This window comes from Salvelinus namaycush, unplaced genomic scaffold, assembly GCF_016432855.1.
Source record: "Salvelinus namaycush isolate Seneca unplaced genomic scaffold, SaNama_1.0 Scaffold2426, whole genome shotgun sequence".
In the NCBI taxonomy this organism is placed as follows: Eukaryota; Metazoa; Chordata; class Actinopteri; order Salmoniformes; family Salmonidae; genus Salvelinus; species Salvelinus namaycush.
Window position 1 is genome coordinate 1 of NW_024059260.1, and position 19,396 is coordinate 19,396.

General features: G+C 44.8%; 17 non-coding genes across 17 annotated transcripts; all 17 read right to left on the reverse strand.

The window, feature by feature from the left end:
• Positions 1–2,228: 2,228 nt before the first annotated feature.
• trnak-cuu lies at positions 2,229–2,301 on the reverse strand. The gene has a single exon. It is a non-coding gene; the product is annotated as a tRNA-Lys (tRNA).
• Positions 2,302–10,724: 8,423 nt separating this feature from the next.
• On the reverse strand, positions 10,725–10,797 carry trnar-ucg. The gene has a single exon. It is a non-coding gene; the product is annotated as a tRNA-Arg (tRNA).
• Positions 10,798–11,234: 437 nt separating this feature from the next.
• On the reverse strand, positions 11,235–11,307 carry trnak-cuu. Its single transcript has one exon. It is a non-coding gene; the product is annotated as a tRNA-Lys (tRNA).
• Positions 11,308–11,746: 439 nt separating this feature from the next.
• Positions 11,747–11,819, reverse strand: trnak-cuu. The gene has a single exon. It is a non-coding gene; the product is annotated as a tRNA-Lys (tRNA).
• A 445-nt stretch (positions 11,820–12,264) lies between these two features.
• On the reverse strand, positions 12,265–12,337 carry trnak-cuu. The gene has a single exon. It is a non-coding gene; the product is annotated as a tRNA-Lys (tRNA).
• A 439-nt stretch (positions 12,338–12,776) lies between these two features.
• Positions 12,777–12,849, reverse strand: trnak-cuu. Its single transcript has one exon. It is a non-coding gene; the product is annotated as a tRNA-Lys (tRNA).
• A 444-nt stretch (positions 12,850–13,293) lies between these two features.
• trnak-cuu lies at positions 13,294–13,366 on the reverse strand. Its single transcript has one exon. It is a non-coding gene; the product is annotated as a tRNA-Lys (tRNA).
• Positions 13,367–13,805: 439 nt separating this feature from the next.
• Positions 13,806–13,878, reverse strand: trnak-cuu. Its single transcript has one exon. It is a non-coding gene; the product is annotated as a tRNA-Lys (tRNA).
• A 444-nt stretch (positions 13,879–14,322) lies between these two features.
• On the reverse strand, positions 14,323–14,395 carry trnak-cuu. The gene has a single exon. It is a non-coding gene; the product is annotated as a tRNA-Lys (tRNA).
• Positions 14,396–14,832: 437 nt separating this feature from the next.
• Positions 14,833–14,905, reverse strand: trnak-cuu. The gene has a single exon. It is a non-coding gene; the product is annotated as a tRNA-Lys (tRNA).
• Positions 14,906–15,349: 444 nt separating this feature from the next.
• Positions 15,350–15,422, reverse strand: trnak-cuu. Its single transcript has one exon. It is a non-coding gene; the product is annotated as a tRNA-Lys (tRNA).
• A 437-nt stretch (positions 15,423–15,859) lies between these two features.
• trnak-cuu lies at positions 15,860–15,932 on the reverse strand. Its single transcript has one exon. It is a non-coding gene; the product is annotated as a tRNA-Lys (tRNA).
• A 954-nt stretch (positions 15,933–16,886) lies between these two features.
• Positions 16,887–16,959, reverse strand: trnak-cuu. Its single transcript has one exon. It is a non-coding gene; the product is annotated as a tRNA-Lys (tRNA).
• A 444-nt stretch (positions 16,960–17,403) lies between these two features.
• On the reverse strand, positions 17,404–17,476 carry trnak-cuu. The gene has a single exon. It is a non-coding gene; the product is annotated as a tRNA-Lys (tRNA).
• A 444-nt stretch (positions 17,477–17,920) lies between these two features.
• trnak-cuu lies at positions 17,921–17,993 on the reverse strand. Its single transcript has one exon. It is a non-coding gene; the product is annotated as a tRNA-Lys (tRNA).
• A 437-nt stretch (positions 17,994–18,430) lies between these two features.
• Positions 18,431–18,504, reverse strand: trnak-cuu. The gene has a single exon. It is a non-coding gene; the product is annotated as a tRNA-Lys (tRNA).
• A 444-nt stretch (positions 18,505–18,948) lies between these two features.
• trnak-cuu lies at positions 18,949–19,021 on the reverse strand. The gene has a single exon. It is a non-coding gene; the product is annotated as a tRNA-Lys (tRNA).
• Positions 19,022–19,396: the final 375 nt, after the last annotated feature.

Genomic DNA, 19,396 nt, shown 5'->3' on the forward strand with positions numbered 1-19,396 from the left:
TTCTATTTCTTGTCGAGAAAAGGAGCATTGCTTCAAACCATTTAGGAGGACGTTTCATAGGTAAGTCATTGAGATAACAGGTGAGAGTGCAGGCACAGCTTGGATTCAAATCCATAGTCTTCTGTATCACCAGCTATGCCTGAAACGTCAGCAATGCAGGGTGGCAACTGCTCGAAAGTCCAAGCGGATGGCTGTTTGCAAAGTGAGTTTGTGCTTCGGAAGAGAAAAGATTCACCCAACGTGGGGCTCGAACCCACGACCCTGAGATTAAGAGTCTATGCTCTACCGACTGAGCTACCAGGCACCTCAACAGTAATAATTACTTGGTCTGAATATCATACAGCTCTGTTTGAGCAAAATATGGTGTCAGTGAGGTGTTGTTAATGGATCCTGTGGTGCAATCGGTTAGCGTGTTATACTTATACAGCAGAGTTGCAGCAAATCGATGACAGGTGTGAGTTGAGCCTCACCAGATGCAAGTATTTTTCTTGTACCCTCTGCCTGTCTATTTCTGTCGAGAAAAGGAGCATTGCTTCAAACCATTTAGGAGGACGTTTCATAGGTAAGTCATTGAGATAACAGGGAGGTGCAGGCACAGCTTGGATTCAAAACCATAGTCTTCTGTATCACCAGCTATGCCTGACACGTCAGCAATGAGGGTGGCAAGCCTGCTCGAAAGTCCAAGCGGATGGCTGTTGCAAAGTGAGTTTGTGCTTCGGAAGAGAAAAAATTCACCCAACGTTGGGCTCAAACCCACAACCCTGATATTAAGAGTCTCATGCTCTACCGACTGAGCTAGCCAGGCACCTAAACAGTAATAATTACTTGGTCTGAATATCATACAGCTCTGTTTGAGCAAAATATGGTGATCAGTGAGAGTGTTGTTAATGATCCTGTGGTGCAATCGGTTAGCGTGTTATACTTATACAGCAGTATGCAGCAAAATCGATGACAAGGTTGTGAGTGAGCCTCACCAGATGCAGTATTTTTCTGTACCCTCTGCCTGTCTATTTCTTGTCGAGAAAAGGAGCATTGCTCAAACATTTAGGAGGACGTTTCATTGGTATAGTATGTCATTGAGATAAAAGGTAGAGTGAAGGATAGCTGGATTCAAACCATAGTCTTCTGTAACACCAGCTATGCCTGACACGTCAGAATGCAGGGGGCAAGCTGCTCGAAAGTCCAAGCGGGATGGCTGTTTGCAAAGTGAGTTTGTGCTTCGGAAGAGAAAAGATTCCCCAACGTGGGCTCGAACCCACGACCCTAGATTAAGAGTCTCATGCTCTACCGACTGACTAGCCAGCACCTCAACAGTAATAATTACTGGTCTGAATATATACAGCTCTGTTTGAGCAAAATATGGTGATCAGTGAGAGTGTTGTTATGGATCCTGTGGTGCAATCGGTTAGGTCGGTTATACTTATACAGCAGTATGCAGAAATCGATGACAAGGTTGTGAGTTGAGCCTCACCAGATGCAAGTATTTTTCTTGTACCCTCTGCCTGTCATTTGTCGGGAAAAGGAGCATTGCTTCAAACCATTTAGGAGGACGTTTCATAGGTAAGTCATTGAGATAAAGGTGAGAGTGCAGCACAGCTGGATTCAAAACATAGTCTTCTGTATCACCAGCTATGCCTGACACGTCAGCAATGAGGGTGGCAAGCCTGCTCGAAAGTCCAAGCGGATGGCTGTTTGCAAAGTGAGTTGTGCTTCGGAAGAGAAAAGATCGCCCAACGTGGGGCTCAAACCCACGACACTGAGATTGAGTCTCATGCTCTACCGAATGAGCTAGCCAGCACATCAACAGTAATAATTACTTGGTCTGAAATCATACAGCTCTGTTTGAGCAAAATAGGTGATCAGTGAGAGTGTTGTTAATGGATCTGTGGTGCAATCGGTTAGCGTGTTTACTTATACAGCAGTATGCAGCAAATCGATGACAAGGTTGTTAGTTGAGCCTCACCAGATGCAAGTATTTTTCTTGTACCCTTGCCGTTCTATTTCTGTCGAGAAAAGGAGCATTGCTTCAAACCATTTAGGAGGACGTTTCATAGGTAAGTCATTGAGATAACAGGTGAGAGTGCAGGCACAGCTTGGATTCAAATCCATAGTCTTCTGTATCACCAGCTATGCCTGAAACGTCAGCAATGCAGGGTGGCAAGCATGCTCGAAAGTCCAAGCGGATGGCTGTTTGCAAAGTGAGTTTGTGCTTCGGAAGAGAAAAGATACACCCAACGTGGGGCTCGAACCCACGACCCTGAGATTAAGAGTCTCATGCTCTACCGACTGAGCTATCCATGCACCTCAACAGTAATAATTACTTGGTCTGAATATCATACAGCTTTGTTGAGCAAAATATGGTGATCAGTGAGAGTGTTGTTAATGGATCCTGTGGTGCAATCGGTTAGCGTGTTATACTTATACAGCAGTATGCAGCAAATCGATGACAAGGTTGTGAGTTGAGCCTCACCAGATGCAAGTATTTTTCTGTACCCTCTGCCTGTCTATTTTTGTCGAGGAAAGAGAGCATTGCTTCAAACATTTAGGAGGACGTTTCATAGGTAAGTCATTGAGATAACAGGTGAGAGTGCAGGCACAGCTGGATTCAAACCATGTCTTCTGTATCACCAGCTATGCCTGACACGTCAGCAATGCAGGGTGGCAAGCCTGCTCGAAAGTCCAAGCGGATGGCTGTTTGCAAAGTGAGTTCGTGCTTCGGAAGAGAAAAAATTCAGCCCAACGTGGGCTCAAAACCACAACCTGATTAAGAGTCTCATGCTCTACCGACTGAGCTAGCCAGGCACCTAAACAGTAATAATTACTTGGTCTGAATATCATACAGCTCTGTTTGAGCAAAATATGGTGATCAGTGAGAGTGTTGTTAATGGATCCTGTGGTGCAATCGGTTAGCGTGTATACTTATACAGCAGTATGCAGCAAATCGATGACAAGGTTGTGAGTTGAGCCTCACCAGATGCAAGTATTTTCTTTGTACCCTCTGCCTGTCTATTTCTTGTCGAGAAAAGGAGCATTGCTTCAAACCATTTAGGAGGAGTTTCATTGGTAATAGGTAGTCATTGAGATAAAAGGTCAGAGTGAAGGCAAGCTGGATTCAAACCATAGTCTTCTGTAACACCAGCCTGCCTGACACGTCAGAATGCAGGGTGGCAAGCCTGCTCGAAAGTCCAAGCGGATGGCTGTTTGCAAAGTGAGTTTGTGCTTCGGAGAGAAAAGATTCACCAACGTGGGCTCGAACCCACGACCCTAGATTAAGAGTCTCATGCTCTACCGACTGACTAGCCAGGCACCTCAACAGTAATAATACTTGGTCTGATAATCATACAGCTCTGTTTGAGCAAAATATGGTGATCAGTGAGAGTGTTGTTAATGGATCCTGTGGTGCAACGGTTAGCGTGTGTTATACTTATACAGCAGTATGCAGCAAATCGATGACAAGGTTGTGAGTTGAGCCTCACCAGATGCAAGTATTTTTCTTGTACCCTCTGCTGTCTATTTCTTGTCGAGAAAAGGAGCATTGCTCAAACCATTTAGGAGGACGTTTCATAGGTAAGTCATTGAGATAACAGGTGAGAGTGCAGGCACAGCTTGGATTCAAAACCATAGTCTTCTGTATCACCAGCTATGCCGACACGTCAGCAATGCAGGGTGGCAAGCCTGCTCGAAAGTCCAAGCGGATGGCGTTTGCAAAGTGAGTTTGTGCTTCGGAAGAGAAAAGATCCGCCAACGTGGGGCTCAAACCCACGCACTGAGATTAGAGTCTCATGCTCTACGAATGAGCTAGCCAGGCACTCAACAGTAATAATTACTTGGTCTGAATACTTACAGCTCTGTTTGAGCAAAATATGGTGATCAGTGAGAGTGTTGTTAATGGATCCTGTGGTGCAATCGGTTAGCGTGTTATACTTATACAGCAGTATGCAGCAAATCGATGACAAGGTTGTGAGTTGAGCCTCACCAGATGCAAGTATTTTTCTTGTACCTCTGCCTGTCTATTTCTTGTCGAGAAAAGGAGCATTGCTTCAAACCATTTAGGAGGACGTTTATAGGTAAGTCATTGAGATAACAGGTGAGAGTGCAGGCACAGCTTGGATTCAAATCCATAGTCTTCTGTACACCAGCTTGCCTGACACGTCAGCAAGCAGGGTGGCAAGCTGCTCGAAAGTCCAAGCGGATGGCTGTTTGCAAAGTGAGTTTGTGCTTCGGAGAGAAAAGATACCCAACGTGGGGCTCGAACACGACCCTGAGATTAAGAGTCTCATGCTCTACCGACTGAGCTACCAGCACCTCAACAGTAATAATTACTTGGTCTGAATATCATCACAGCTCTGTTTGAGCAAAATATGGTGATCAGTGAGAGTGTTGTTAATGGATCCTGTGGTGATCGGTTAGGTTTTAACTATACAGCAGTATGCAGCAAATCGATGACAAGGTTGTGAGTTGAGCCTCACCAGATGCAAGTATTTTTCTTGTACCCTCTGCCTGTCTATTTCTTGTCGAGAAAAGGAGCATTGCTTCAAACCATTTAGGAGGACGTTTCATAGGTAAGTCATTGAGATAACAGGTGAGAGTGCAGGCACGTCTGGATTCAAAACCATAGTCTTCTGTATCACCAGCTATGCCTGACACGTCAGCAATGCAGGGTGGCAAGCCTGCTCGAAAGTCCAAGCGGATGGCTGTTTGCAAAGTGAGTTTGTGCTTCGGAAGAGAAAATTTACCAAACGTGGGCTCAACCCACGACCCTGATTAAGAGTTCTCATGCTCTACCGACTGAGCTAGCCAGGCACCTAACAGTAATAATTACTTGGTCTGAATATCATAGCTCTGTTTGAGCAAAATATGGTGTCAGTGAGAGTGTTGTTAATGGATCCTGTGGTGCAATCGGTTAGCGTGTATACTTATACAGCAGTATGCAGCAAATCGATGACAAGGTGTGTGAGTTGAGCCTCACAGATGCAAGTATTTTTCTGTACCTCTGCCTGTCTATTTCTTGTCGAGGAAAAGAGCATTGCTTCAACCATAGGAGGACGTTTCATTGGTAATAGGTAAGTCATGAGATAACAGGTGAGAGTGCAGGCACAGCTAGGATTAAAACCATAGTCTTCTGTACACCAGCTATGCCTGACACGTCAGCATGAGGGTGGCAAGCTGCTCGAAAAGTCCAAGCGGATGGCTGTTTGCGGAGTTTGTGCTTTGGAAGAGAAAAGATTCGCCCAACGGGGGCTCGAACCACGACCCTAGATTAAGAGTCTCATGCTCTACCGACTGATCTAGCCAGACCTAAAAAGTATTAATTCTTGGTCTGATATAATACAGCTCTGTTTGAGCAAAATATGGTGATCAGTGAGAGTGTTGTTTATGGATCCTTGGGTGCAATCGGTTAGCGTGTTATACTTATACAGCAGTATGCAGCAAATCGATGACAAGGTTGTGAGTTGAGCCTCACCAGATGCAAGTATTTTTTTGTACCCTCTGCCTGTCTATTTTCTGTCGAGAAAAGGAGCATTTTTAAACCATTTAGGAGGAGTTTCATAGGTAAGTCATTGAGATACAGGTGAGAGTGCAGGACAGCTGGATTCAAAACCATAGTCTTCTGTACACCAGCTATGCCTGACACGTCAGCAATGCAGGTGGCAAGCCTGCTCGAAAGTCCAAGCGGGATGGCTGTTTGCAAAGTGAGTTTGTGCTTGGAAGAGAAAAGATTCACCAACGTTGGGCTCAAACCCACACCCTGAATTAAGAGTCTCATGCTCTACCGACGGAGCTAGCCAGGCACCTAACCGTAATAATTACTTGGTCTGAATATCATACAGCTCTGTTTGAGCAAAATATGGTGATCAGTGAGAGTGTTGTTAATGGATCCTGTGGTGCAATCGGTTAGCGTGTTATACTTATACAGCAGTATGCAGCAAATCGATGACAAGGTTGTGAGTTGAGCCTCACCAGATGCAAGTATTTTTCTTGTACCCTCTGCCTGTCTATTTCTTGTCGAGAAAAGGAGCATTGCTTCAAACCATTTAGGAGGACGTTTCATTGTAATAGGTATGTCATTGAGATAAAAGGTAGAGTGCAGGTATAGCTAGGATTCAAACCATAGTCTTCTGTAACACCAGCTATGCTGACACGTCAGCAATGCAGGGTGGCAAGCCCTGCTCGAAAGTCCAAGCGGATGGCTGTTTGCAAAGTGAGTTTGTGCTTCGGAGAGAAAAGATTACCCAAGTGGGGCTCGAACCCACGACCCTAGAGTTAAGAGTTCATGTCTACCGACTGAGCTAGCCAGGCACCTCAACAGTAATAATTACTTGGTCTGAATATCATACAGCTCTGTTTGAGAAAAATATGGGGATCAGTGAGAGTGTGTTAATGGATCCTGTGGTGCAATCGGTTAGCGTGTTTTAATTATACAGCGTATGCAGCAAATCGATGACAAGGTTGTGAGTTGAGCCTCACCAGATGCAAGTATTTTTCTGTACCCTCTGCCTGTCTATTTCTTGTCGAGAAAAGGCAGATTCTTCAAAACATTTAGGAGGACGTTCTAGGAAGTCATTGAGATAAACAGGTGAGAGTGCAGGACAGCTGGATTCAAACCATAGTCTTCTGATCACACAGCTATGCCTGACACGTCAGCAATGCAGGGTGGCAAGCCTGCTCGAAAGTCCAAGGGATGGTGTTGCAAAGTGAGTTTGTGCTTCGGAAGAGAAAGATACGCCCCAACGTGGGGCTCAAACCCACGACCTGAGATTAGAGTCTCATGCTCTACCGAATGAGCTAGCCAGGCACGCTCAACAGTAATAATTACTTGGTCTGAATTCATACAGCTCTGTTTGAGCAAAATATGGTGATCAGTGAGGTGTTGTTAATGGATATGTGGTGCAATCGGTTAGCGTGGTATATTATACAGCAGTATGCAGCAAACGATGACAAGGTTGTGAGTTGAGCCTCACCAGATGCAAGTATTTTCTTGTACCCTTGCTGTCTATTTCTTGTCGAGAAAAGGAGCATTGCTTCAAAACCATTTAGGAGGACGTTTCATAGGTAAGTCATTGAGATAACAGGTGAGAGTGCAGGCACAGCTTGGATTCAAACATAGTCTTCTGTATCACCAGTATGCCTGAAACGTCAGCATGCAGGGTGGCAAGCCTGCTCGAAAGTCCAAGCGGATGGCTGTTTGCAAAGTGAGTTTGTGCTTCGGAGAGAAGAACACCCAACGTGGGGCTCGAACCCACGACTCGAGATTAAGAGTCTCATGCTATACGACTGAGCTACCAGCACCTCAACAGTAATAATTACTTGGCTGAATATCATACAGCTCTGTTTGAGCAAAATATGTGTGATCAGTGAGAGTGTTGTTAATGGATCCTGTGGTGCAATCGGTTAGCGTGTTTTACTTATACAGCAGTATGCAGCAAATCGATGACAAGGTTGTGAGTTGAGCCTCACCAGATGCAAGTATTTTTCTTGTACCCTCGCTGTCTATTCTTGTGAGAAAAGGAGCATTGCTTCAAACCATTTAGGAGGACGTTTCATAGGTAAGTCATTGAGAAACAGGTGAGAGTGCAGGCACAGCTTGGATTCAAAACCATGTCTTCTGTATCACCAGCTATGCCTGACACGTCAGCAATGCAGGGTGGCAAGCTCCCGAAAGTCCAAGCGGGATGGCTGTTTGCAAAGTGAGTTGTGCTTCGAAGAGAAAAGATTCACCCAACGTTGGGCTCAAACAACCCTGATATAAGAGTCTCATGCTCTACCGACTGAGCTAGCCAGGCACTAAACAGTAATAATTACTTGGTCTGAATATCATACAGCTCTGTTTGAGCAAAATATTGATGATCATGAGAGTGTTTGTAATGGATCCTGTGGTGCAATCGGTTAGCGTGTTAACTTATACAGCAGTATGCAGCAAATCGATGACAAGGTTGTGAGTTGAGCCTCACCAGATGCAAGTTATTTTCTTGTACCTCTTGCCTGTCTATTCTTGTCGAGAAAAGGAGCATTGCTTCAAACCATTTAGGAGGACGTTTCATTTGGTAATAGGAGTCATTGAGATAACAGGTGAGAGTGCAGGCACAGCTTGGATTAAAACCATAGTCTTTGTATCACCAGCTATGCCTGACCCGTCAGCAATGCAGGGTGGCAAGATGCTCGAAAGTCCAGCGGATGGCTGTTTGCAAAGTGAGTTTGTGCTTTGAAGAGAAAAGATTCGCCCAACGGGGGCTCGAAACCAAGACCCTAGATTAAGAGTCTCATGCTCTACCGACTGACTAGCCAGCCCTCAAAAGTAATAATTTCTTGGTCTGAATATCATACAGCTCTGTTTGAGCAAAATATGGTGATCAGTGAGAGGGTGTTAATGGATCTGTGGTGCAATCGGTTAGCGTTTATACTTATACAGCAGTATGCAGCAAATCGATGACAAGGTTGTGAGTTTAGCCTCACCAGAGCAAGTATTTTTCTGTACCCTCTGCCTTCTATTTTTCTTTTCGAGAAAAGGAGCATTTTTCAAACCATTTAGGAGGACGTTTCATAGGTAAGTCATTGAGATAACAGGTGAGAGTGCAGGCACAGCTTGGATTCAAAACCATAGTCTTCTGTATCCCAGCTATGCCTGACACGTCAGCAATGCAGAGGTGGCAAGCCTGCTCGAAAGTCAAGCGGATGGCTGTTTGCAAAGTGAGTTTGTTGCTTCGGAAGAGAAAAAAAATGCCCAACGTGGGCTCAAACCACAACCTGAATTAAGAGTCTCATGCTCTACCGACTGAGCTAGCCAGGCACCTAAACGTAATAATTACTTGGTCTGAATATCATACAGCTCTGTTTGAGCAAATATGGTGATCAGTGGAAGAGTGTGTTAATGGATCTGTGGTGCAATCGGGTAGCGTGTTATACTTATACAGCAGTAGCAGCAAATCGATGACAAGGTTGTGAGTTGAGCCTCACCAGATGCAAGTATTTTTCTTGTACCCTCTGCCTGTCTATTTCTTGTCGAGAAAAGGAGCATTGCTTCAAACCATTTAGGGGACGTTTCATTGGTAATAGGTATGTCATTGAGATAAAGGTCAGAGTGAAGGTTAGCTAGGTTCAAATCCATAGTCTTCTGTAACACAGCTATGCCTGACACGTCAGAATGCAGGGTGGCAAGCCTGCTCGAAAGTCCAGCGGATGGTGTTTGCAAAGTGAGTTTGTGCTTCGGAAGAGAAAAGATTCACCAACGTGGGGCTCGAACCCACGACCCTGAGATTAAGAGTCTATGCTCTACCGACTGACTAGCCAGGCACCTCAACAGTAATAATTACTTGGTCTGAATATCATACAGCTCTGTTTGAGCAAAATATGGTGATCAGTGAGAGTGTTGTTAATGGATCCTGTGGTGCAATCGGTAGCGTGTTATTTATACAGCAGTATGCAGCAAATCGATGACAAGGTTGTGAGTTGAGCCTCACCAGATGCAAGTATTTTCTTGTACCCCCTGCCCTGTTATTTCTGTCGAGAAAAGGAGCATGCTTCAAACCATTTAGGAGGACGTTATAGGTAAGTCATTGAGATAACAGGTGAGAGTGCAGGCACAGCTTGGATTCAAACCATAGTCTTCTGTATCACCAGCTATGCCTGACACGTCAGCAATGCAGGGTGGCAAGCTGCTCGAAAGTCCAAGGGATGGCTGTTTGCAAAGTGAGTTTGTGCTTGGAAGAGAAAAGATTCCCAACGGGGGCTCGAACCACGACCCAAGATAAGAGTCTCATGCTCTCGTACCGAGACTAGCCAGGCACCTTCAACAGTAATAATTACTTGGTCTGAATATCATACAGCTCTGTTTGAGCAAATATGGTGATCAGTGAGAGTGTTGTTATGGATCCTGTGGTGCAATCGGTTAGCGTGTTATACTTATACAGCAGTATGCAGCAAATCGATGACAAGGTTGTGAGTTGAGCCTCACCAGATGCAAGTATTTTTCTTGTACCCTCTGCCGTGCTATTCTTGTCGAGAAAAGGAGCATTGCTTCAAACCATTTAGGAGGACGTTTCATAGGTAAGTCATTGAGTAACAGGTGAGAGTGCAGGCACAGCTTGGATTCAAAACCATTAGTTCGTATCACAGCTATGCCTGACACGTCAGCAATGCAGGGTGGCAAGCTGCTCGAAAGTCCAAGCGGATGGCTGTTGCAAAGTGAGTTTGTGCTTCGGAAGAGAAAAAATTCACCCAACGTTGGGCTCAAACCCACAACCCTGATATTAAGAGTCTCATGCTCTACCGAAGAGCTAGCCAGGCACTAAACAGTATAATTACTGGTCGAATATCATACAGCTCTGTTTGAGCAAAATATGGTGATCAGTGAGAGTGTTGTTAATGGATCCTGTGGTGCAATCGGTTAGCGTGTTATACTTATACAGCAGTATGCAGCAAATCGATGACAAAGGTGTGAGTTGAGCCTCACCAGATGCAAGTATTTTTCTTGTACCCTCGCCTGTCTATTTCTTGTCGAGAAAAGGAGCATTGCTTCAAACCAATTTAGGAGGACGTTTCATTGGTAATAGGTATGTCATTGAGATAAAAGGTCAGAGTGAAGGTATAGCTAGGATTCAAAATCAATAGTCTTCTGTAACACAACAGCTCTGCCGACACGTCAGAAATGCAGGGTGGCAAGCCTGCTCGAAAGTCAAGCGGATGCTGTTTGCAAAGTGAGTTTGTGCTTCGGAAGAGAAAAGATTCACCCAACGTGGGGCTCGAAACCACGACCCTAAGATACGAGGTCTCATGCTCTACCGACTGAGCTAGCCAGGCACCTCAACAGTAATAATTACTTGGTCTGAATATCATACAGCTCTGTTTGAGCAAAATATGGTGATCAGTGAGAGTGTTGTTAATGGATCCTGTGGTGCAATCGGTTAGCGTGTTATACTTATACAGCAGTATGCAGCAAATCGATGACAAGGTTGTGAGTTGAGCCTCACCAGATGCAAGTATTTTTCTTGTACCCTCTGCCTGTCTATTTCTTGTCGAGAAAAGGAGCATTGCTTCAAACCATTTAGGAGGACGTTTCATTGGTAAGTCATTGAGATAAAAGGTCAGAGTGAAGGTATAGCTAGGATTCAAATCAATAGTCTTCTGTAACACCAGCTATGCCTGACACGTCAGAAATGCAGGGTGGCAAGCCTGCTCGAAAGTCCAAGCGGATGGCTGTTTGCAAAGTGAGTTTGTGCTTCGGAAGAGAAAAGATTCACCCAACGTGGGGCTCGAACCCACGACCCTGAGATTAAGAGTCTCATGCTCTACCGACTGAGCTAGCCAGGCACCTCAACAGTAATAATTACTTGGTCTGAATATCATACAGCTCTGTTTGAGCAAAATATGGTGATCAGTGAGAGTGTTGTTAATGGATCCTGTGGTGCAATCGGTTAGCGTGTTATACTTATACAGCAGTATGCAGCAAATCGATGACAAGGTTGTGAGTTGAGCCTCACCAGATGCAAGTATTTTTCTTGTACCCTCTGCCTGTCTATTTCTTGTCGAGAAAAGGAGCATTGCTTCAAACCATTTAGGAGGACGTTTCATAGGTAAGTCATTGAGATAACAGGTCAGAGTGAAGGTATAGCTATGGATTCAAATCCATAGTCTTCTGTATCACCAGCTATGCCTGACACGTCAGCAATGCAGGGTGGCAAGCCTGCTCGAAAGTCCAAGCGGATGGCTGTTTGCAAAGTGAGTTTGTGCTTCGGAAGAGAAAAGATTCAGCCCAACGTGGGGCTCGAACCCACGACCCTGAGATTAAGAGTCTCATGCTCTACCGACTGAGCTAGCCAGGCACCTACAACAGTAATAATTACTTGGTCTGAATATCATACAGCTCTGTTTGAGCAAAATATGGTGATCAGTGAGAGTGTTGTTAATGGATCCTGTGGTGCAATCGGTTAGCGTGTTATACTTATACAGCAGTATGCAGCAAATCGATGACAAGGTTGTGAGTTGAGCCTCACCAGATGCAAGTATTTTTCTTGTACCCTCTGCCTGTCTATTTCTTGTCGAGAAAAGGAGCATTGCTTCAAACCATTTAGGAGGACGTTTCATTGGTAATAGGTATGTCATTGAGATAAAAGGTCAGAGTGAAGGTATAGCTAGGATTCAAATCAATAGTCTTCTGTAACACCAGCTATGCCTGACACGTCAGAAATGCAGGGTGGCAAGCCTGCTCGAAAGTCCAAGCGGATGGCTGTTTGCAAAGTGAGTTTGTGCTTCGGAAGAGAAAAGATTCGCCCAACGTGGGGCTCGAACCCACGACCCTGAGATTAAGAGTCTCATGCTCTACCGACTGAGCTAGCCAGGCACCTCAACAGTAATAATTACTTGGTCTGAATATCATACAGCTCTGTTTGAGCAAAATATGGTGATCAGTGAGAGTGTTGTTAATGGATCCTGTGGTGCAATCGGTTAGCGTGTTATACTTATACAGCAGTATGCAGCAAATCGATGACAAGGTTGTGAGTTGAGCCTCACCAGATGCAAGTATTTTTCTTGTACCCTCTGCCTGTCTATTTCTTGTCGAGAAAAGGAGCATTGCTTCAAACCATTTAGGAGGACGTTTCATAGGTAAGTCATTGAGATAACAGGTGAGAGTGCAGGCACAGCTTGGATTCAAAATCCATAGTCTTCTGTAATCACCAGCTATGCCTGACACGTCAGCAATGCAGGGTGGCAAGCCTGCTCGAAAGTCCAAGCGGATGGCTGTTTGCAAAGTGAGTTTGTGCTTCGGAAGAGAAAAGATTCGCCCAACGTGGGGCTCAAACCCACGACCCTGAGATTAAGAGTCTCATGCTCTACCGACTGAGCTAGCCAGGCACCTCAACAGTAATAATTACTTGGTCTGAATATCATACAGCTCTGTTTGAGCAAAATATGGTGATCAGTGAGAGTGTTGTTAATGGATCCTGTGGTGCAATCGGTTAGCGTGTTATACTTATACAGCAGTATGCAGCAAATCGATGACAAGGTTGTGAGTTGAGCCTCACCAGATGCAAGTATTTTTCTTGTACCCTCTGCCTGTCTATTTCTTGTCGAGAAAAGGAGCATTGCTTCAAACCATTTAGGAGGACGTTTCATTGGTAATAGGTATGTCATTGAGATAAAAGGTCAGAGTGAAGGTATAGCTAGGATTCAAATCAATAGTCTTCTGTAACACCAGCTATGCCTGACACGTCAGAAATGCAGGGTGGCAAGCCTGCTCGAAAGTCCAAGCGGATGGCTGTTTGCAAAGTGAGTTTGTGCTTCGGAAGAGAAAAGATTCGCCCAACGTGGGGCTCGAACCCACGACCCTGAGATTAAGAGTCTCATGCTCTACCGACTGAGCTAGCCAGGCACCTCAACAGTAATAATTACTTGGTCTGAATATCATACAGCTCTGTTTGAGCAAAATATGGTGATCAGTGAGAGTGTTGTTAATGGATCATGTGGTGCAATCGGTTAGCGTGTTATACTTATACAGCAGTATGCAGCAAATCGATGACAAGGTTGTGAGTTGAGCCTCACCAGATGCAAGTATTTTTCTTGTACCCTCTGCCTGTCTATTTCTTGTCGAGAAAAGGAGCATTGCTTCAAACCATTTAGGAGGACGTTTCATAGGTAAGTCATTGAGATAAAAGGTGCAGAGTGAAGGTATAGCTATGGATTCAAATCCATAGTCTTCTGTAACACCAGCTATGCCTGACACGTCAGCAATGCAGGGTGGCAAGCCTGCTCGAAAGTCCAAGCGGATGGCTGTTTGCAAAGTGAGTTTGTGCTTCGGAAGAGAAAAGATTCGCCCAACGTGGGGCTCGAACCCACGACCCTGAGATTAAGAGTCTCATGCTCTACCGACTGAGCTAGCCAGGCACCTCAACAGTAATAATTACTTGGTCTGAATATCATACAGCTCTGTTTGAGCAAAATATGGTGATCAGTGAGAGTGTTGTTAATGGATCCTGTGGTGCAATCGGTTAGCGTGTTATACTTATACAGCAGTATGCAGCAAATCGATGACAAGGTTGTGAGTTGAGCCTCACCAGATGCAAGTATTTTTCTTGTACCCTCTGCCTGTCTATTTCTTGTCGAGAAAAGGAGCATTGCTTCAAACCATTTAGGAGGACGTTTCATTGGTAATAGGTATGTCATTGAGATAAAAGGTCAGAGTGAAGGTATAGCTAGGATTCAAATCAATAGTCTTCTGTAACACCAGCTATGCCTGACACGTCAGAAATGCAGGGTGGCAAGCCTGCTCGAAAGTCCAAGCGGATGGCTGTTTGCAAAGTGAGTTTGTGCTTCGGAAGAGAAAAGATTCGCCCAACGTGGGGCTCGAACCCACGACCCTGAGATTAAGAGTCTCATGCTCTACCGACTGAGCTAGCCAGGCACCTCAACAGTAATAATTACTTGGTCTGAATATCATACAGCTCTGTTTGAGCAAAATATGGTGATCAGTGAGAGTGTTGTTAATGGATCATGTGGTGCAATCGGTTAGCGTGTTATACTTATACAGCAGTATGCAGCAAATCGATGACAAGGTTGTGAGTTGAGCCTCACCAGATGCAAGTATTTTTCTTGTACCCTCTGCCTGTCTATTTCTTGTCGAGAAAAGGAGCATTGCTTCAAACCATTTAGGAGGACGTTTCATAGGTAAGTCATTGAGATAACAGGTGAGAGTGCAGGCACAGCTTGGATTCAAAACCATAGTCTTCTGTAACACCAGCTATGCCTGACACGTCAGCAATGCAGGGTGGCAAGCCTGCTCGAAAGTCCAAGCGGATGGCTGTTTGCAAAGTGAGTTTGTGCTTCGGAAGAGAAAAGATTCGCCCAACGTGGGGCTCAAACCCACGACCCTGAGATTAAGAGTCTCATGCTCTACCGACTGAGCTAGCCAGGCACCTCAACAGTAATAATTACTTGGTCTGAATATCATACAGCTCTGTTTGAGCAAAATATGGTGATCAGTGAGAGTGTTGTTAATGGATCCTGTGGTGCAATCGGTTAGCGTGTTATACTTATACAGCAGTATGCAGCAAATCGATGACAAGGTTGTGAGTTGAGCCTCACCAGATGCAAGTATTTTTCTTGTACCCTCTGCCTGTCTATTTCTTGTCGAGAAAAGGAGCATTGCTTCAAACCATTTAGGAGGACGTTTCATTGGTAATAGGTATGTCATTGAGATAAAAGGTCAGAGTGAAGGTATAGCTAGGATTCAAATCAATAGTCTTCTGTAACACCAGCTATGCCTGACACGTCAGAAATGCAGGGTGGCAAGCCTGCTCGAAAGTCCAAGCGGATGGCTGTTTGCAAAGTGAGTTTGTGCTTCGGAAGAGAAAAGATTCGCCCAACGTGGGGCTCGAACCCACGACCCTGAGATTAAGAGTCTCATGCTCTACCGACTGAGCTAGCCAGGCACATCAACAGTAATAATTACTTGGTCTGAATATCATACAGCTCTGTTTGAGCAAAATATGGTGATCAGTGAGAGTGTTGTTAATGGATCATGTGGTGCAATCGGTTAGCGTGTTATACTTATACAGCAGTATGCAGCAAATCGATGACAAGGTTGTGAGTTGAGCCTCACCAGATGCAAGTATTTTTCTTGTACCCTCTGCCTGTCTATTTCTTGTCGAGAAAAGGAGCATTGCTTCAAACCATTTAGGAGGACGTTTCATAGGTAAGCCATTGAGATTAAAGGTCAGAGTGAAGGTATAGCTATGATTCAAATCCATAGTCTTCTGTAACACCAGCTATGCCTGACACGTCAGCAATGCAGGGTGGCAAGCCTGCTCGAAAGTCCAAGCGGATGGCTGTTTGCAAAGTGAGTTTGTGCTTCGGAAGAGAAAAGATTCACCCAACGTGGGGCTCGAACCCACGACCCTGAGATTAAGAGTCTCATGCTCTACCGACTGAGCTAGCCAGGCACCACAACAGTAATAATTACTTGGTCTGAATATCATACAGCTCTGTTTGAGCAAAATATGGTGATCAGTGAGAGTGTTGTTAATGGATCCTGTGGTGCAATCGGTTAGCGTGTTATACTTATACAGCAGTATGCAGCAAATCGATGACAAGGTTGTGAGTTGAGCCTCACCAGATGCAAGTATTTTTCTTGTACCCTCTGCCTGTCTATTTCTTGTCGAGAAAAGGAGCATTGCTTCAAACCATTTAGGAGGACGTTTCATTGGTAATAGGTATGTCATTGAGATAAAAGGTCAGAGTGAAGGTATAGCTAGGATTCAAATCAATAGTCTTCTGTAACACCAGCTATGCCTGACACGTCAGAAATGCAGGGTGGCAAGCCTGCTCGAAAGTCCAAGCGGATGGCTGTTTGCAAAGTGAGTTTGTGCTTCGGAAGAGGATAGACTCGCCCAACGTGGGGCTCGAACCCACAACCCTGAGATTAAGTGTCTCATGCTCTACCGACTTAGCTAGTCAGTCACCTCAACAGTAATAATTACTTGGTCTGAATATCGTACAGCTCTGTTTGAGCAAAGAATGGTGATCAGTGAGAGTGTTGTTAATGGATCCTGTGGTGCAATCGGTTAGCGTGTTATACTTATACAGCAGTATGCAGCAAATCGATGACAAGGTTGTGAGTTGAGCCTCACCAGATGCAAGTATTTTTCTTGTACCCTCTGCCTGTCTATTTCTTGTCGAGAAAAGGAGCATTGCTTCAAACCATTTAGGAGGACGTTTCATAGGTAAGTCATTGAGATAACAGGTGAGAGTGCAGGCACAGCTTGGATTCAAAACCATAGTCTTCTGTAACACCAGCTATGCCTGACACGTCAGCAATGCAGGGTGGCAAGCCTGCTCGAAAGTCCAAGCGGATGGCTGTTTGCAAAGTGAGTTTGTGCTTCGGAAGAGAAAAGATTCACCCAACGTGGGGCTCGAACCCACGACCCTGAGATTAAGAGTCTCATGCTCTACCGACTGAGCTAGCCAGGCACCTCAACAGTAATAATTACTTGGTCTGAATATCATACAGCTCTGTTTGAGCAAAATATGGTGATCAGTGAGAGTGTTGTTAATGGATCCTGTGGTGCAATCGGTTAGCGTGTTATACTTATACAGCAGTATGCAGCAAATCGATGACAAGGTTGTGAGTTGAGCCTCACCAGATGCAAGTATTTTTCTTGTACCCTCTGCCTGTCTATTTCTTGTCGAGAAAAGGAGCATTGCTTCAAACCATTTAGGAGGACGTTTCATTGGTAATAGGTATGTCATTGAGATAAAAGGTCAGAGTGAAGGTATAGCTAGGATTCAAATCAATAGTCTTCTGTAACACCAGCTATGCCTGACACGTCAGAAATGCAGGGTGGCAAGCCTGCTCGAAAGTCCAAGCGGATGGCTGTTTGCAAAGTGAGTTTGTGCTTCGGAAGAGAAAAGATTCGCCCAACGTGGGGCTCGAACCCACGACCCTGAGATTAAGAGTCTCATGCTCTACCGACTGAGCTAGCCAGGCACCTCAACAGTAATAATTACTTGGTCTGAATATCATACAGCTCTGTTTGAGCAAAATATGGTGATCAGTGAGAGTGTTGTTAATGGATCCTGTGGTGCAATCGGTTAGCGTGTTATACTTATACAGCAGTATGCAGCAAATCGATGACAAGGTTGTGAGTTGAGCCTCACCAGATGCAAGTATTTTTCTTGTACCCTCTGCCTGTCTATTTCTTGTCGAGAAAAGGAGCATTGCTTCAAACCATTTAGGAGGACGTTTCATTGGTAATAGGTATGTCATTGAGATAAAAGGTCAGAGTGAAGGTATAGCTAGGATTCAAATCAATAGTCTTCTGTAACACCAGCTATGCCTGACACGTCAGAAATGCAGGGTGGCAAGCCTGCTCGAAAGTCCAAGCGGATGGCTGTTTGCAAAGTGAGTTTGTGCTTCGGAAGAGAAAAGATTCGCCCAACGTGGGGCTCGAACCCACGACCCTGAGATTAAGAGTCTCATGCTCTACCGACTGAGCTAGCCAGGCACCTCAACAGTAATAATTACTTGGTCTGAATATCATACAGCTCTGTTTGAGCAAAATATGGTGATCAGTGAGAGTGTTGTTAATGGATCCTGTGGTGCAATCGGTTAGCGTGTTATACTTATACAGCAGTATGCAGCAAATCGATGACAAGGTTGTGAGTTGAGCCTCACCAGATGCAAGTATTTTTCTTGTACCCTCTGCCTGTCTATTTCTTGTCGAGAAAAGGAGCATTGCTTCAAACCATTTAGGAGGACGTTTCATAGGTAAGTCATTGAGATAACAGGTGAGAGTGCAGGCACAGCTTGGATTCAAATCCATAGTCTTCTGTAACACCAGCTATGCCTGACACGTCAGCAATGCAGGGTGGCAAGCCTGCTCGAAAGTCCAAGCGGATGGCTGTTTGCAAAGTGAGTTTGTGCTTCGGAAGAGAAAAGATTCGCCCAACGTGGGGCTCGAAACCCACGACCCTGAGATTAAGAGTCTCATGCTCTACCGACTGAGCTAGCCAGGCACCTCAACAGTAATAATTACTTGGTCTGAATATCATACAGCTCTGTTTGAGCAAAATATGGTGATCAGTGAGAGTGTTGTTAATGGATCCTGTGGTGCAATCGGTTAGCGTGTTATACTTATACAGCAGTATGCAGCAAATCGATGACAAGGTTGTGAGTTGAGCCTCACCAGATGCAAGTATTTTTCTTGTACCCTCTGCCTGTCTATTTCTTGTCGAGAAAAGGAGCATTGCTTCAAACCATTTAGGAGGACGTTTCATTGGTAATAGGTATGTCATTGAGATAAAAGGTCAGAGTGAAGGTATAGCTAGGATTCAAATCAATAGTCTTCTGTAACACCAGCTATGCCTGACACGTCAGAAATGCAGGGTGGCAAGCCTGCTCGAAAGTCCAAGCGGATGGCTGTTTGCAAAGTGAGTTTGTGCTTCGGAAGAGAAAAGATTCGCCCAACGTGGGGCTCGAACCCACGACCCTGAGATTAAGAGTCTCATGCTCTACCGACTGAGCTAGCCAGGCACCTCAACAGTAATAATTACTTGGTCTGAATATCATACAGCTCTGTTTGAGCAAAATATGGTGATCAGTGAGAGTGTTGTTAATGGATCCTGTGGTGCAATCGGTTAGCGTGTTATACTTATACAGCAGTATGCAGCAAATCGATGACAAGGTTGTGAGTTGAGCCTCACCAGATGCAAGTATTTTTCTTGTACCCTCTGCCTGTCTATTTCTTGTCGAGAAAAGGAGCATTGCTTCAAACCATTTAGGAGGACGTTTCATTGGTAATAGGTATGTCATTGAGATAAAAGGTCAGAGTGAAGGTATAGCTAGGATTCAAATCAATAGTCTTCTGTAACACCAGCTATGCCTGACACGTCAGAAATGCAGGGTGGC